Consider the following 15062-nt stretch of genomic DNA (forward strand, 5'->3'; position numbering starts at 1 on the left):
CAGCAGCGTCAACTTCTATACATTTCTGAAAACCGCTATAAGGTTATCGAATGGCGCGCTTCAAGTCTACCACTGGGATCGCTTGCACAGCTCTTCTATTTTACAAGTTAATCAAGCTAATTAACTTGCATGATTACTCGCCTAATTACTACTTCTAGCCGTAGTCAAATGTATGAATTTGTGGCAATAAAGCCGCCAAGAGGAAATTCCGTAGCTCCCTCATGTTCCTTACTTTTAAAGAACTTCCAGCACATTTCATGAAAAACTCCATCTGTGTACAGCGATGTTACATCTACCATTAGCATTTAATTCCTCCATTGGTAACACACGACCGTTTCCTTGGCGCCCGCTGCGGTGGCTGAACGGCGATATGGTGTTGCGCTGCTAAGCGCGAGGTCACGGGATCAAATCTCGGCTGTGTGACGTCATCGGCTACTCTCGGCATAAAAACGGAGCCCCAGCGAAGCATCGACAGTGGGCGCGGCGCGAGCATCGGGAACACATCACTCATCGTGTGTCCTCTTTCAGTTTTAGAGGTTGCTCCCGACTCATCCATTAGCACCGACGATAGGTTTCTTGTTGATCTGCCGTGCCCACAAACTTTACCGTGCATTGCCTACGAGTGTCTTTGGCCATGTAAGCTTCCTGTATGAGGCGATGTTGAGTTGAAAAGAGGGGCCATATATTGAAGAAATGTTTCGGACTATTTGAGACGGTCAAAGGTACATTAAAGCAGAAATATCAGAAGGAAGAAAAAAAGTTTGGAGGCGACAGATAAAGCGATACAGGGTTTTAATAGTCGTTTAAAGTAAATTCTTGCCATGCAACGCAAGCGTACGCGACTACGTGGGAAGCACGTAAAATCGCTACCGCGTACGACGAGCGGACTGGTGAGGCTGTAATTCTATCGTGGCATGCATGAGTTTGCGGCCTAATTGGGCAGAACATTGGGCTGCTGCGCTCTCCCGGGAACTTTGGTTCCGGTGGTAAAATCAGACACATGTTCTTTTTTTTTTGTATTGCTAGGCCCCTGCGTAAACCAGGACTCGCGAAGAAAACCCGGGGAAGGGACCCTGGGGAGGGACCCTACATGTGCATCATATTAGAACGCAGATTACTAGGGAGCTTGAATTAATACGGAGCCTACATGCGGGCGCTGTTTGCATGGGGGCTCCCTATGAACTACCGGATCGCCTCCACAAACCCAGAGTTGCCTGCTCGAAGCACTTGATGAGCAGGTGCTCGGCGATACAGGGTCCAGACAATGAAAATGCCGCCCCCCCCTCCACCCCCACCCAAAAGAAAGACAAATATGTTTTGGAACTAGAGGCTAACTTTTAATTAAATTTATCACCTTTCCTAATTTCTCTCGCGTGCTCGGACGTGTCGCATCAAATAACGCGCGCAGCCGTGACGCCGTCCCCCGAGATATAAACACGATGCGGCAGGATTCGCGCTTCCCGTCTCCTCGCTATCCTCGACGGCACGCCGAAAATGGGGAAAATGTTGGCACCTTCATCGAGTCCTTTGTTTTCGATGTTTCTGTTCAGTTCGTTGCGTTCGTCTCTTGTGTTTGTCCACCACGTCGCACGTTCTCGCTTATTTGCCCAGCTTTTCATCACTGCCATCCGCGTAACCATGACGACCGTCCGCTGTAGAAGATTCCGGGAGGGACCAGGGCACCCGTAGAGGGGAGGAAGGGAGGAGGGGTGGTGGGGGGTGTGCAGCAAGGGGAGGGGGGGGGGTTGACTTGCGTGGACGTCTCGCCAAGAGGAATCAATATTTACGCGTCCGTGCATCGCGATTGCGATCTTCCCGGCTGTCTCGTTCTGTGCTGTCCCTCCCTGTTCCTGTGGCTCTCGGTGTTTCGTTCCTGGTCAGACCTAAAGTCCTCGGCCTTGCCTGCCGTCTCTGCATGCCCCTTTCCCGTCAGCGGGATGCACTTGTGTCAGACACGGACGGCGCGCTATCCGAACTGACAAGCGTATTGCTTGGTCAGGGCAGCACTTGTTGCAAACCGAGACCCAAGTCGACGTCTTCGGCGCAGCCGCCTGACACGCTTTAAGGATTTCCCGAAATCGCCCCAGGATTGTTCGCTTTGCCATTCACCGCGGCAGCCGCTCAAAGCTTGGAACTGAGTTTGCAGTCATACGTGACATCGTTGGCAAAAAGAAAAGAACATTAAATGAACGTACCTTTGAGGCTCAGTGAGCGAAACTATGAAGAGCAGAACATCGCCATCGTCATATATGAAAGTGAGGCGCATACGCAATAACCGAAATGACAAAGAATTCAGTAGCAAAGGCAAAAAAAAAAGATGGATTAGTTGAGCATACTTTTGCAGCTCGATGGGCAAAACGATGGGTTTGTTGAGTCCACGCTTTCCGTAGCGCCGACGACAGTGGCAGCTGCGGCGACGCGTCTGGAGAATGACGTCAAAGGGGCAAGGACAAGCTGAGGGGATGAGATGAAGCCAAGGTGATGAGAGGACGGGGCTCAGGGATGAGGAGCCTCCGACTTGACGATGACGTCGTCGTTAGGCCGCTGCCTCGTCCTCCGATTCAGCCTCGCCACGATCGCGAGGGAAAAAAGAAGTTGGTAGTTTCGTCCCATCTTAACATTCCTTAGTAGGCTGACCTGCAGTGACCGGCCCTACTGCGCGTGACATGAGCTGCGTGTGTTTGTGTTCTGTATTGTTACTCGAGATTTGTCCTCTTGCTCTTCCTATCTTCCATTTCTAAGTTAGTGTCTCCTTTGGTAAGAGGACGAGGAAAAAACTATGTTGTGTCAATTCGGTTTAGAGTAGGCATGCGTTGTGGCCTTTCCGGTCGCATGTGCCAGCCTGCTCCTCATTTTCCTCTTTCCTGTGAAGTGTGCATATTTTTATTGTATATGCATATGTTGTCGTTATTGTTATTGCCATATGTTTATGGTTATATTATTAATAACAGTTTCGCCCTGATTGGCGCTCAGCATTATTAGCGATAGCAAGGGTTAGGGTGGCGCTTCAACTCCTCGGACGTTTTAAATATGCGCGGTGCGAACATCTTGGCACAAAGCGGAACGCTAAGCAACTCCTGCGGGGCAGAAGAAACATCGCCTCACCAGGCGCCTCATAACGGTGTCGTGGTGAGGAGCGGCGCCAGTGGCGTTGCGGGCGTTGCACCTATAGAGTGCGCACGAGACGAGGCCGACGGGAAACTGTAGGCCTAAAGTTGCTTCGACGTTCACTGCTCAGTCCAGAGGATACGCAGTTCAGCAGGTATGTACGCTATAGCGAGCTTATGGTGCGCATGAGCGCGGAGCTCATTCGAGCAACGGCAGGGAGAGCGCTGCGTTTGCTGCCGCAGCCGCCGTGGCGACTGAGCGTATGTAGCGTTTGATGGGAGCGCCCGCTTCATGTCGCTGTTTTGAAATTCCAACCACACGCACTCCGCTTCTATGCATGGAGACCCTCTAAAGCAGACGGCGGGCGAACTGCGCATGCGCCGTCAGCCGAAGGGCGCGTCAACGGGCAGACGCGCAGACGGCCTGAATGCGCCCCGAGCGTCTCGAAAAGTTCCACAGAAACGCTTTCAACCCCTACAGCATGGTGCGCTCGTCGACGCAAACACGTGCAACGTGCGACAAACCCCATTGTTGAACAGGAGAGCAAATTGCGAGGAAGGTGTGCACAATAAACATCTTTTAACGCGACAGCGTTAAGGAGCTCGTTTCGCAGGAAAGCCGGCGTCGTCGGCGTTGGCCGTGAGCGATAAATCCCAGCAACCACTTCATGAATAAAAAACATCTTGCAAGATGGGCTGGGTGGGAATCGAACCAGGGTCTCCGGAGTGTGAGACGGACACTCTACCACTCAGCCACGAGTTCGATGCTTCAAAGCAGTACAAAAGCGTCTCTAGTGAATGCGGTGTTGCCTTAAAAACGAGCTGTTTCTAAGGCTCAGGCGTGCGTCGCTTGCTCAGGCGCACATTTCGTTGCCGCGCCGAACGCGGCGCTGCTCGACGCTCACCGCGTCCGATGCGGGGCGCGTAGTCGCTGCGTCGTAGCCCACTGTCTTACACCCCTTGGCGGGTCGACGGGAACGCTGTCGCGTTCCACTCTTGAAGGTGAAGCTTAAGCGTCCTCCAATTTTGAATGAAAGCTTGAGAACCTTCTTAATTCGCATCTCACAATCGAACTTGCGTACGCGCATACTAGGTCGAAGCGCGCGCTGTTCGTCGCCGACGGAGTGTTCTGAGCACGCCTGCAATGTGCGTTGCCCCCTGGCGGCGAGATCGCGAAATGCCCCCCCCCCCCCCCGACTCTGCTGCGCGTTTCCTCGTATTCACTGTACAGCTATACTGCTAGCTGTACTCTCACGAGCGAGTTATTGTAAAATATGACTAATCAAATTTTCTTGTCGCTATTTTGCTAGCGCGCTGGAGACATATTGGATAAAAAAGCTGCTGTTGCTGGCGGACTAGTTCCTAAAGGCGGTTTCATGATTCTTGTTTTCCTCATATTGAATAATCATTTGTCAGAAATTGACAAAATAGGTTAGAGTAACTTCCGCGGCTCTGTTTGATAAAATGCAACGTTTCGCTAGCAAAGTGTGACATGGCAATAAATTAGCCGTCAATTCTTTCGAATAATTGGCCTATAGACGGCCCCGTGACACCTATCCGATGAAATGCATGTTTCCTTATTATGTTATTATTAATGGCATTTCTGGTTTCGCGCGATTGACGTGACTAGGAGAAATCAAGCAAAAATAAAAAATTCAAGATGCGCGGGACTTCGACTGCTCGCTGCTTGAGCGGCGCTACATAACACAGACGACATTTTGTGGCCGTACCTGGTATCTCAGTCGTAATTTGCTCGTCGTAAGATCGCTAAAGCCGCTTCTTGTTCATTTTTCTGGTCTCTACTTCCTTTCTTTTCATCCCTTAAAGCCCTTCCCATATGGGGTAGCAAACCGGACGTGCGGCTGGTTGAACTCCCTCCTCCACTTCCTTTTTTTCGTCCCTCCTCCTTCAATCAGGGGACACACAGTTGCGTGTCTCTTGCTTTACCTTTTGTGTACGTCCGCTGTCGGCTACCAGCATTGCGCTTCCTACTACTTCTAGCGCAATGTGATGAATTTCTCACACGAGTTCTCGCGTATTACTTCCTGCGCACTCATTTTCGGCCGACAATGCCCAATGTGCGAGGAGGTTGTCGTGAGGAGAAAATGCGCTATATTTCTGCATCCGAAGAAGGTAGCACGGCTCAGCAGCTATGGAGAATGCGGGATGTGGAAGTGTAAATTGTACAGAGTGGAGTAAGTAAGGTGTGGCAGCATCCCGTGTCCAGGACGGGTGGAGCCGGGCGGCGTCTGGAGCCTGCCTTCCAACACGGTATCTTCAATGCAGCTGATGACTGCTCGGTAGATCTGACATCGGCAAAGGGTGGGGAAGGAAGTAGCGCGGAGACCCTGGCGACGAAGGGTGGGGGTCATATGTGGTTCGGTGGGTGTCTAGTGCGGGCTCAGTGACACAGGAGGGGCTCCAAGGTTTCCGCTATGCTGCACTCAGTCTATCCTCAACCTAAGGAAGAGCGAACTTTCCCTTCTGGTGAGGCCTCAGTTCGGCAGAATTGGGAGGGATTTGATCCCAGCCACTCAGGGGTCGGGATCGCTGCTATGCAAGCAGCCGTCGAAGTGTGTGCTTCGAAATGTCTGGCACTGCGCGGCTGTCTGCCTGCTCATTGTCTGGGACACTGACGTGGGACAGTAGCCAATGCAGAGGTGTCCAACCGTCTTCCTGGAGGAACCGCTGTCTGCTTGACACGAGATCTGCTCTGAAACCAGTCTTTTCTAATCGCCTCAGTGCTATCAACGCGCTGTACAAGTCACATATCACTTCAGCCGATTGGGTGGCCGGGAATTTGGCCGGGCGGTTCGCTGCGACGAGCAGGCCGGCTGTCAGTGGCAGTGGAGCTATCTGCGAAGGGTAGCTGGGATGCGGCTTCATTCGTCAATGCAGGGGACACGCAGGCTGCCGTGGCCAAGCCGGTGGCTGGTAGAACTGACTTGTCCACGAAGAGCAGCACTCTGCCAGACAGCTTTTTTTTTTAGTTCAGAGTTTGCCGCTCGAAACAGGGTGCAAGTGGGAGTACTGTGGTTGGAGTGTCCCTCTATGGTTGTGGAGACCGGGAGGGGCTTCTCGTGCAGTGAAACTGGCGGGATATAGCGAACTGTACAGCCCAGCGCATTGTGCAACGGATGGGGGCTGCCCGTGATGGACGTGGGTCGACTCTCTACCTGGGACAACAGAGCCTGCGGTCCGGGGTGTGTGACAGCCTGTCCTCGTGCAAGAGGCCTCGTTGCAGGAACATCAGAGACGGAGGCCAAAGGTCACCAGCTACTATAATCTTCTGAAGGTCCAGTACGCACTGGATGAAGTCTCGAGCCACCGTCTTTTCCTCCGCGGAACCCTCCACAACCTCGAGCAGTGACAATGCAGTGGGCGTCAGGAGTACAGGAGCGCATGCGCGTCTCGAAGAGCTATATATATATATCTATAGTTGGCATTCGGCGATGAGCGCACACTGCAATTTGATTGCGCGGGAACACATTCGTATCGGCGATGATTCCAAAACCTCACCACCCACTACGGAAACGGGTGAGAGAGGCAGATAAAGCAGTTCGATTTAAAACAATGCTTTTCCCACCACCGTCACTCGAACTCTCGCTTGGTACGCAATAGCTAATGTCCATACTATGGCGCCAATGGCGTGTTTGCGGTTCCTGCAATAACTTCTGGAGCATTCAGCCCACAAGAACATATAGCCTTTCAGATATGTTTCTGTTACTGAGAGAAAGCGGTCACTGTGAGTTGGATTTCGACATCGCCTATAAGGAGCCCTACAAAGGATGGAGCCAACGTTAGGCCAGGTCAGCCAATGTCGTAGCACGGTCGAGGACGACGCGTCGACCGCAGCGAAATCGTCGTCGAGAAGGCAGCGCTGTCCCGCTGTGAGAGCCGGCTACTGTCGCTTTTAAGAGGCGGTGTTCAAAACATGGCGCCCGTGACTACGAAGGATAGACTTACAACCTTTTTCGTGCGGGACGCTGTAAACGGAGCCAAGTGCGGTGCAACTGCCTCGCTAATCTGCAGGTCGCGAGCGGCAGCGCGTGGGCGACCCGTGGGCGCGATTTACAGCAGCCGTCGCAGACAGACCTCGCAGACCACGCACGCCACCTCGGCGTAGTCTCGTAGCCATCGTCGCCATCGTCGCCGCCGTCGCCGCATCACCTACGAGTTCAGAGACGGTGCAATCCCCGAAATTCCAGCAGAACTTTTTGTTGGGCTAGTTGGTGCATGTTACTGAAGTACTATAGCGCCAAACAGACGACACAAGAAGACAGACGGACGAGCGCTTGTCCGTGTCTCTTCTTGTGTCGTCTGTTTGGCGCTATGGTACTTCTGTAGTAATCACCGAAGTCTGCTTATTCTTTTATTCATTGTAAATTCCTAGCTGTCGCATATGGGTTAAATAACGAGAAAGTCAGACAAGCGAAGTGCTGTGGTGGCCACGTCTTCCTAACGTAACAAAGCGCACGTTCCGCGTGGAAACAGCGGATACCGTTAGCGAACGCTTGTCAGATTAAAGATGAATGAGCAACGCCGCGCTCCGGCGATCAGGCGGGAATGGCCGCGAACAAGCCTATGCACGCCAGCCGAAGCTCCCCAACTCCCGAGCGGTCATACATATATGCATTTCGATAAAGTGAACCGCACTACTTATCGAAGAAAGAGCGGAAGAAGGAAGAGGCTCAGAACTTGCGGAACCGCAATTCGGGATCCCGCAGAACAGTCCGGTATACAAAGGACTTCGGTGTTGCATATATATATATATATATATATATATATATATATATATATATATATATATATATATATATATATATATATATATATATATATATATATATATATATATATATATATATATATATATATATATATATATATATATATATATATATATAGTGCAGGGCTCGATCCGTCCTTGAAGCTTCCGTTCAACCGGCGTCGAGCGAAGCGATTTTAGCGGCGTACGCGGTAAAATGAGTCACACCCTTAAAAGTAAATGAGGGTGTAAATCGATATATAGCCCACAACCCTTACGCTGTTGTTGGGTGTAAAGGTGCGTGTTATAGACGCAAATTGCAACCTTATTCACTTTTGTGGGTGTAAACTGTTTTACGGTGTACCCTGGTATAAACGCTTCCTCCTGGTTCTCCGTTCTCATTGGCTGACCTGACCGGTACCTCCCGCTACCTGTGCACGCAGTTCATCTGATGGACTCGTGGAGGTTCTAGAATACGGAAGTACGGAATGTATGCCAACACGGATGCGCTGACACTAAACTAGAAAAAGAAAAGAAGCACGCGGAACATTCGGTCTGGCAATCGGCTTACTGCGCCCGCCGGCAAATTAGGTATGATAATAGGTGGCCCGTTGCAACCGCAAGCGGAATGCACCATGGAGAGACAGCCTCGTAATCCCCCGCTGCTCGTAAAAAAGTTACGTTAGGCTTCAGTTGACCGCTAGTTAAGCTTATCGAGACCTTTGAGCGAGTGTGAGAGTCACGTGTTCCCGCAACTTCACTAATAGACTTCCGACTTCCATTAGTGAAATGCGAGATAAGCGATCAAAAGGAAAGTGCACTGCGATAAAATAGAAAAAGAAAAAGAACGTTATCCTTTTTTGTCTGTCATGGCTGGCTCGAGGCACTTAGCCGTGAATTATTAGCAGATTACAACAGTACAGTTAGGTGAACATGCTAAGCAGTTGGCGGTCACGAACAACCTTGCTGAGGTCGCTTCCGCAAAGAGCATGACATGCGAGAATGAGTGAATTCCCCGCAGTAATAGCAGCTCTGTTTGCTGCATTGGTGCAAAATAAATTACCCTCCCTCTGCCTCGAAGCCCTGTTTGTATTCTGCTGATAATCCGCTATAAGCATATATTTTCCAGAGAAGCCCCGCGCATTCCATTGCCGCTGGGTTTCAGTTCTTTTCGAAATTAACTCGGGCGCGATTTCTTGAAATATTCATCCCGGATGTAAAGTAGAGGATGTAAAGCACGTGTCAAAGCTGTTTGGTCATATTGTTGACGTCGGCTTTCAAAAGTATTCGTAGTAAATTTATATGAACCGCTGTGTCGTCACAGGTCCCCAAAAGCAACCGTGACTTGCTTTTCGAACACCACAAGATTACATTTAAAAGAAATCCAGCCTGTAGCGTCAACATGGCAACCGAAAACACGACGTCACATCTTTCTCTCAATGTAGATGGGGTGGGGCGTGGAGTAGTCATCGCATTTAACACGATACGACGATTACTTCATACAAGTAAGTAGAGGTGCTTTATTATCTCATTTTCTTATCTGATATAAATAAACCGAGTTAAAAGGCGCAGTCGTCGCGAACAAACGGCAACAAACGAACGGTGACGTTTCTCGCTTCCCGGCCTTCACCGTTTCAAGGGCCTCTTTAGAGACGTTCTTCCCGCCGTGGTTGCTCAGTGGGTATGGTGTTAGGCTGCTGAGCACGAGGTCGCGGGATCGAATCCCGGCCACGGCAGCCGCATTTCGGTGGGGGCGAAATGCGAAAACACCCGTGTACTTAGATTTGGGTGAACGTTAAAGAACCCCAGGTGGTCGAAATTTCCGGAGTCCTCCACTATACGGCGTGCCTCATAATCAGAAAGTGGTTTTGGCACGTAAAACCCCATAGTTTAATTGAGACACGTTCTCGGCGTACCTAGTCTCCATCGTGAACTCTGGTGACCGACGCCATTGTTCAGGGGGGGCGCATCCGGTGAAACCTTAGAATTTGGACTCGAACACAACACCGGCCGTGCGCGGAGGAGGCCCACTTCTGCCACACCGAAAACATCGCCGTTTCGGTGCCAGGAGTTCGCGCACATTAGGAAGCCCGATTTCAAGCCGTTAGAGAGTTTTAGATAAGGGGGACGCAAGCTGCTCCTCAGCGATGGCAGGAGCTATAGCCGCCGGGCGTACGAAAGATCCCGAAGCGAGTGCAAGAGAGCGCGGAGGGGCCGCGAATGTATTTTGCCTCTACCAAACACGTGGGAGCGGCCTTGCGTGCCTTTATCTAAAACCCTCTATTATGTTCGAATAAACAACAGCACTGCGCGCAGCCTTGTAGGGTAGCGCAGGCAACGAGAATATATGCAACGCTGACACGACGCGTGAAAATTAGATTTGCCGACCTGAAAGCCGGCAACAGCAACAGAAGACAAAGATTTAAAAACAAGATGGCAATCGTAGTCTGTTTGTCAGTTTTCGTAATCGCTTATGTGCATAGAAAGGCGTCTGCAGCAGCAGTGACAGTGAAAATCGCAACGAATTCAGATCAGAATAGGGAATTTCAGGAAAGACTGAATCGTTTCGAAACAGCGCCATTCAAACTCGAACCGTGCAGCGTGCGATAATCGGATAGAATGCAAATGGAGCGTCCATAAAGTACGCATTCGGGAATAAAATTTTAAAAAAAATATTTCATTTCTTTGAATTTGTTTCGAGGGTTGACACAAGTGCACGCGTATACCTCAACAATGCAGTGTTTTTCGAGCGCGCAACTGTTCGCATCTGTGGGAGGCTCAGAATTTCTCTGCGGACAAAGCATATGCAAATTACGCATTTTCCAGAGCGAATTCCTCCCGCGTATTATACAAGAACACAGTGCTTTGCGCGCCATTTCACCGAAAGTGCGGCCGCAGATGTGTCACAAAAAGCTTCCCCTCTGTGTGAACTACTTCTGTGTGTTTCAATACAAAATTCCAGATGGTTCTTATCACATTCATTTTTCCCGTATACGCGGGGAACGCATGAAAAAAAAAAGAGAAACAGCTATGCGGACATTAGCAGCAAGAAAACTTTCAGCGCTAATTTCGGCGATCACTCGCAATATTGCGATTTATCGATTTATCGATTTATCGATTTATCGGTGGTGGTGGTGGTGTTGTTCAAACTACACCCCTATGAACGCCCTATACGAACTATAGACATGAAAGTGCGGTACCTGAACGTGTAGCACTGGCTGCGAGGGCCGTCGAAAATTAGTCTCCAACATGCGCCACCCGTAGCGCCGTGTGCGGGCCACCATCAATTGTGCCCTACAGGTCAGGCGCTCAGCGAAAAATCTCCACTGAAGTTGTCGGATCAAGTGTGTCCCATTTCAAACCCGCCCACTCTATATCACCGTATTGCGCGATTGCCCGATTTTATCACCGCGTCTGATCGTGAGGCCCTCTCTTACGGCTAGCGTAGGGGCATGCACTCGATCTGCCTGCCGCTCTGAAACAAACAAACAAACAAACAAATAAAAACAAAGCCCTGTAGAGTGAAACGCCGTTCACTTTTCGAAGCCTTCATCCTCGTCAACCACCTAACCTAAATGTATCGGGGATCAGGGAGTCTCCCAGCGACCTCCCATTCACCCTCAGATTGCGTCATCTCACGCTCCATTCTGCGCTTGCAAATTTCCCGAGCTCGTCAGACTCCGCTGCCCTCCACCGCGTTTTCCTTTACTTGGCAGTCGTCACGTTAATCTGATAGGCTACCGCGGCTATCTCATGCTCTGTGCGCACTGCATTTCCTGCCCAAATCCGTTTATTCCGCTTAATACGAACACGAATATCGGCTACCCCCGTTTGCTCTCCAATCCGTATATCGATATCGTCCAGCTTAATGACGTTCCGCCTATCGAATTTCGTTCGTTGAATTCAGTCCTCAGCTCCTTGTCAACCGTCTTTGTCATCCTCAAGTTTCTCAACCCCGCAGATGAGCATCGGCAGAATGCAATAATTCTAGGTTTTCCTTATTTTTTTCCCCTCGTTTTGTTTTCAAGGATAACTGAAAGTTGCTGGTCATGACTCGAGCATGCCTGTCGTGCACACTTCAGGACACAGCGGCAGACTTGCATCAGGGCAAAGCAACGACACCTGCCAACCACACACGGCCTGCAAACTTTCGGCGACGGCTGATCGAAACCCTCCATTCGCAGTGAAAATATCCGCTAACCTTTCATTTAGTGCTATTCGCAAAGCAACGACCTCGCATGCGGAAATCTTGTATACAGTCAAACAGCTTTAGAATGAAGCGATTGGAACCGCCGAAATGCTTAGCTGTACAGGACACTTGACGTTGATGCCCTTGACACCGTAGCTACACCGCGGTGTCTGCACGCTCCCTCAAGGTGTTCGTTGTGATGTCGACAGATGGCGCTACCTTAACGTCTTTCCGCTGTGTGGCGGTGCAGCCGCTATACGTGCGTTTCTTGTAGACGAACAAAAGCCCCTCGGGGAAGCCCATATTCCTTTCCTCTGTACGGTCAAATTCGTTGTAGTGGTCTTCGCAGTAGAGGCGTTCGCAACACAGATAATAGATAGGCATTCAGCCGCAACATACGAAATCTCTCGTTACGCATATCATTTCGGTGTGGAGACGTTCGACTGCATTTGTTAAACAAAATTCCGTAGAATGTTTTGGAACGTCAGACCACATATCGAGTCATCCGTGCGACTAAATTAAGTTTTCCCCACGACGGCTCGGAGACGTCATCGCCAAGATTGGATTTGGATTGAACTAGCCATAACTTCACATTACAAGACAGCGCGCGGATTGTAAGAGACGACGATTTCAAGGCAAAGTAAACTTCTTGAAAAGCCCGTCCGCTATTCTAGAAAGAAAAGAATATACACAGAAAAAGAAGTCCGGTCTTCCCGCCGCCAAAGCGGCGACGCCATTAGCGTTACCGTGCGTCCCATCGTTTTCTAAGCGACTCATCCGGACCCGCTGCGGAGTGCATGGACGGTGCAAAGTTTTGCGCATAGAAAATTACGCCGGCATTTAGATGCAAATTCGCTGCCACTACGCAGCCACGGCGCTGCTAGCATGCATTGAAATTCCACTTTGACTGTTCCTTTCATCGCGTTCGCGCGCCACCATGTTTTGCGTGACTATACAAAAAAAACAAGAAAAAAAAAGGAATGTCGTTGCAGACGAACATCCATTGTCTGCAACAAGGCTTTCGGGAACACTTGATGGAAATACAGTGAGAGCTTTTTGCATGGATTACGCTCTCTCTCGTGGCAGTGGTGTTCACAAGCGAGCTTGCGGTGCTTCTTGCACACGTTAGTTGTTTCAGCAGGGCCTGAAATGCGGGACATTCGGAGCATATTTCGGTGGTGTTGCGACGCTGAAGAGCCAGATGTGCGAACGAAACGAGAGAGAGAGAGAGAGGGAGCAAGGGTTTAAGGAAATAAAGCTGAAGATGGAGGATTGCTATTCCATGTAGAGGTGTCTGAATTGACGCGAAAAGGACTAAAAAATACAGAAAAGCAAAAAGTGATTACAAAACAAAAATATGCCGATCTCATGGGCTGTGGGTATTGGTTTAGGCGAAGCTTTGAGAGAGAGAGAGAGAGAGAGAGAGAGAGAGAGAGAGCTCTTCATTGATATGCAGCGAATTCGGCCGGCGTATTTGTAGGCGCTTTCATTGGTGTTTAGCGAGAAACGCTGCCCATAATGAGCGACCATGCTGCAACTAAAGAAGCCAGTGGCAAGCAGCCAGCACAGAAAAAAAGAAATAAAAGACCGAAAGACCGGAATTGGTCAAGAAAGATTTCGCTTTCAAACTATATTAAACGAAAACGAGCCAATGAGGAACAGGCGACATTACGGCAGTATGATCACTGCGCCGCCTAGTCGTGTCTAAGTGGCTATTAGTGCCTATCAAATTGACGATGTCGAGTCGGAAGGGTACGTACCTGTGCCGCCGTATGTCAAGAGGTTGTACAGGGACGCCTCAGTATATATATATATATATATATATATATATATATATATATATATATATATATATATATATATATATATATATATATATATATATATATATATAGTTCATTACCAAAGCGGATTCACAAGCTCAGTCCAATAAACGCGCCCCAAGGGTCCTATCTGCAAAGGCAGCCATTACGGCTGGATCGTCTGTGCGGCGCGGCGTGAACAGACGACGAGCGGCGCTAACTTTTCACGATAGACATGGGGGGGGGGGGGGTACTCCCCTTCCCTTACCCCCCGTTTATTTTTTGAAGCACGCGCTTACCAGAAGTGTTTCTAGGGCTCTTCCTCGTGAACCAAGATGGCCGGCACCGCCGCTGGCAAAGTGAGCGCCACCTGCAATGTAACGATAGAGCACGTGAGTGGCTTTGTAACGCAGTTGAGTATATACATAGATATTTAGACAGGGTGCCCCACGTAACTGTAGCCAAACTTTTTTTAAGTGTGCTAATGTCACGTAGATGGACAGAACGGACAGACAAGGTAACGTTGTTTTCCGTCGCTTGGAGGTGCTCGGATTACTTTTTGCATCCCGCCTAATTACGTAGTTAGTCTTAGTTAGTCAACTTCGTAAATGCGATAATTAGATAAAAAGAGTCAACGATACAGTTGTAGAGCAATATGAAAAAAACTCCGCGATAGAGCTTTTCGTAGCTCAATAAGTGTTACGTAAAAGTGTTTTCTTTTTTTTTTCGAACGTGGAAGAAGCCTGCAAATACACGCAAAGTGCCTCAAGCCACCAGTCGCGCGGTAGTTTTGTGTCATTGCACGGTTAAATATTCGTGCTTCTTTGCAATAAAACGCCAGCTGGAAGTTCAGTGAAGTTAATGTGGTAAGTATGGGACGTTTGAGTCGCCCTAAGCTCAAGAGCACATAGTTAGAGAGAAAAGCTACTGAGTGATACTACAAATACAAAGATGCCGAAGGTATGGCATGTAGCCGCATACCGAACACAAATAATGATATATTTTATATCATTGAACCCCGGATAGTTACTACTGCATGCAAAGTCAAAAACGAATGAACGACATTTGTACAAGCTCTGTGAAGAATGACAGTAAGTTTTATCCAAAGGTCAATAATGTTGGACTTTACTCGCAACCAGAATGTTATCACAAGTACAGAAGAGACCTTCCGCCCACGGCAGGGTTCTATGACACTT

At 49.4% G+C, this 15062-nt stretch overlaps 2 protein-coding genes across 5 annotated transcripts in view; one reads left to right on the top strand and one right to left on the bottom strand.

Moving 5' to 3' along the window:
• Positions 1–15062, bottom strand: part of LOC139061063 (serine/arginine-rich splicing factor 4-like) — a 174898-nt gene that overhangs the window by 82455 nt on the left and 77381 nt on the right. Inside the window, exon 2 of the mRNA XM_070540511.1 lies at positions 14166–14236. The gene's annotated coding sequence lies outside the window, so the exon portion shown is untranslated. The remainder of the gene's footprint in view (positions 1–14165; positions 14237–15062) is intronic.
• LOC139061064 (E3 ubiquitin-protein ligase RNF217-like) overlaps positions 1–15062 on the top strand; it is a 344621-nt gene that overhangs the window by 44441 nt on the left and 285118 nt on the right. The window lies entirely within an intron of this gene.

Source organism: Dermacentor albipictus, chromosome 6 (assembly GCF_038994185.2).
Source record: "Dermacentor albipictus isolate Rhodes 1998 colony chromosome 6, USDA_Dalb.pri_finalv2, whole genome shotgun sequence".
Lineage (NCBI taxonomy): Eukaryota > Metazoa > Arthropoda > Arachnida > Ixodida > Ixodidae > Dermacentor > Dermacentor albipictus.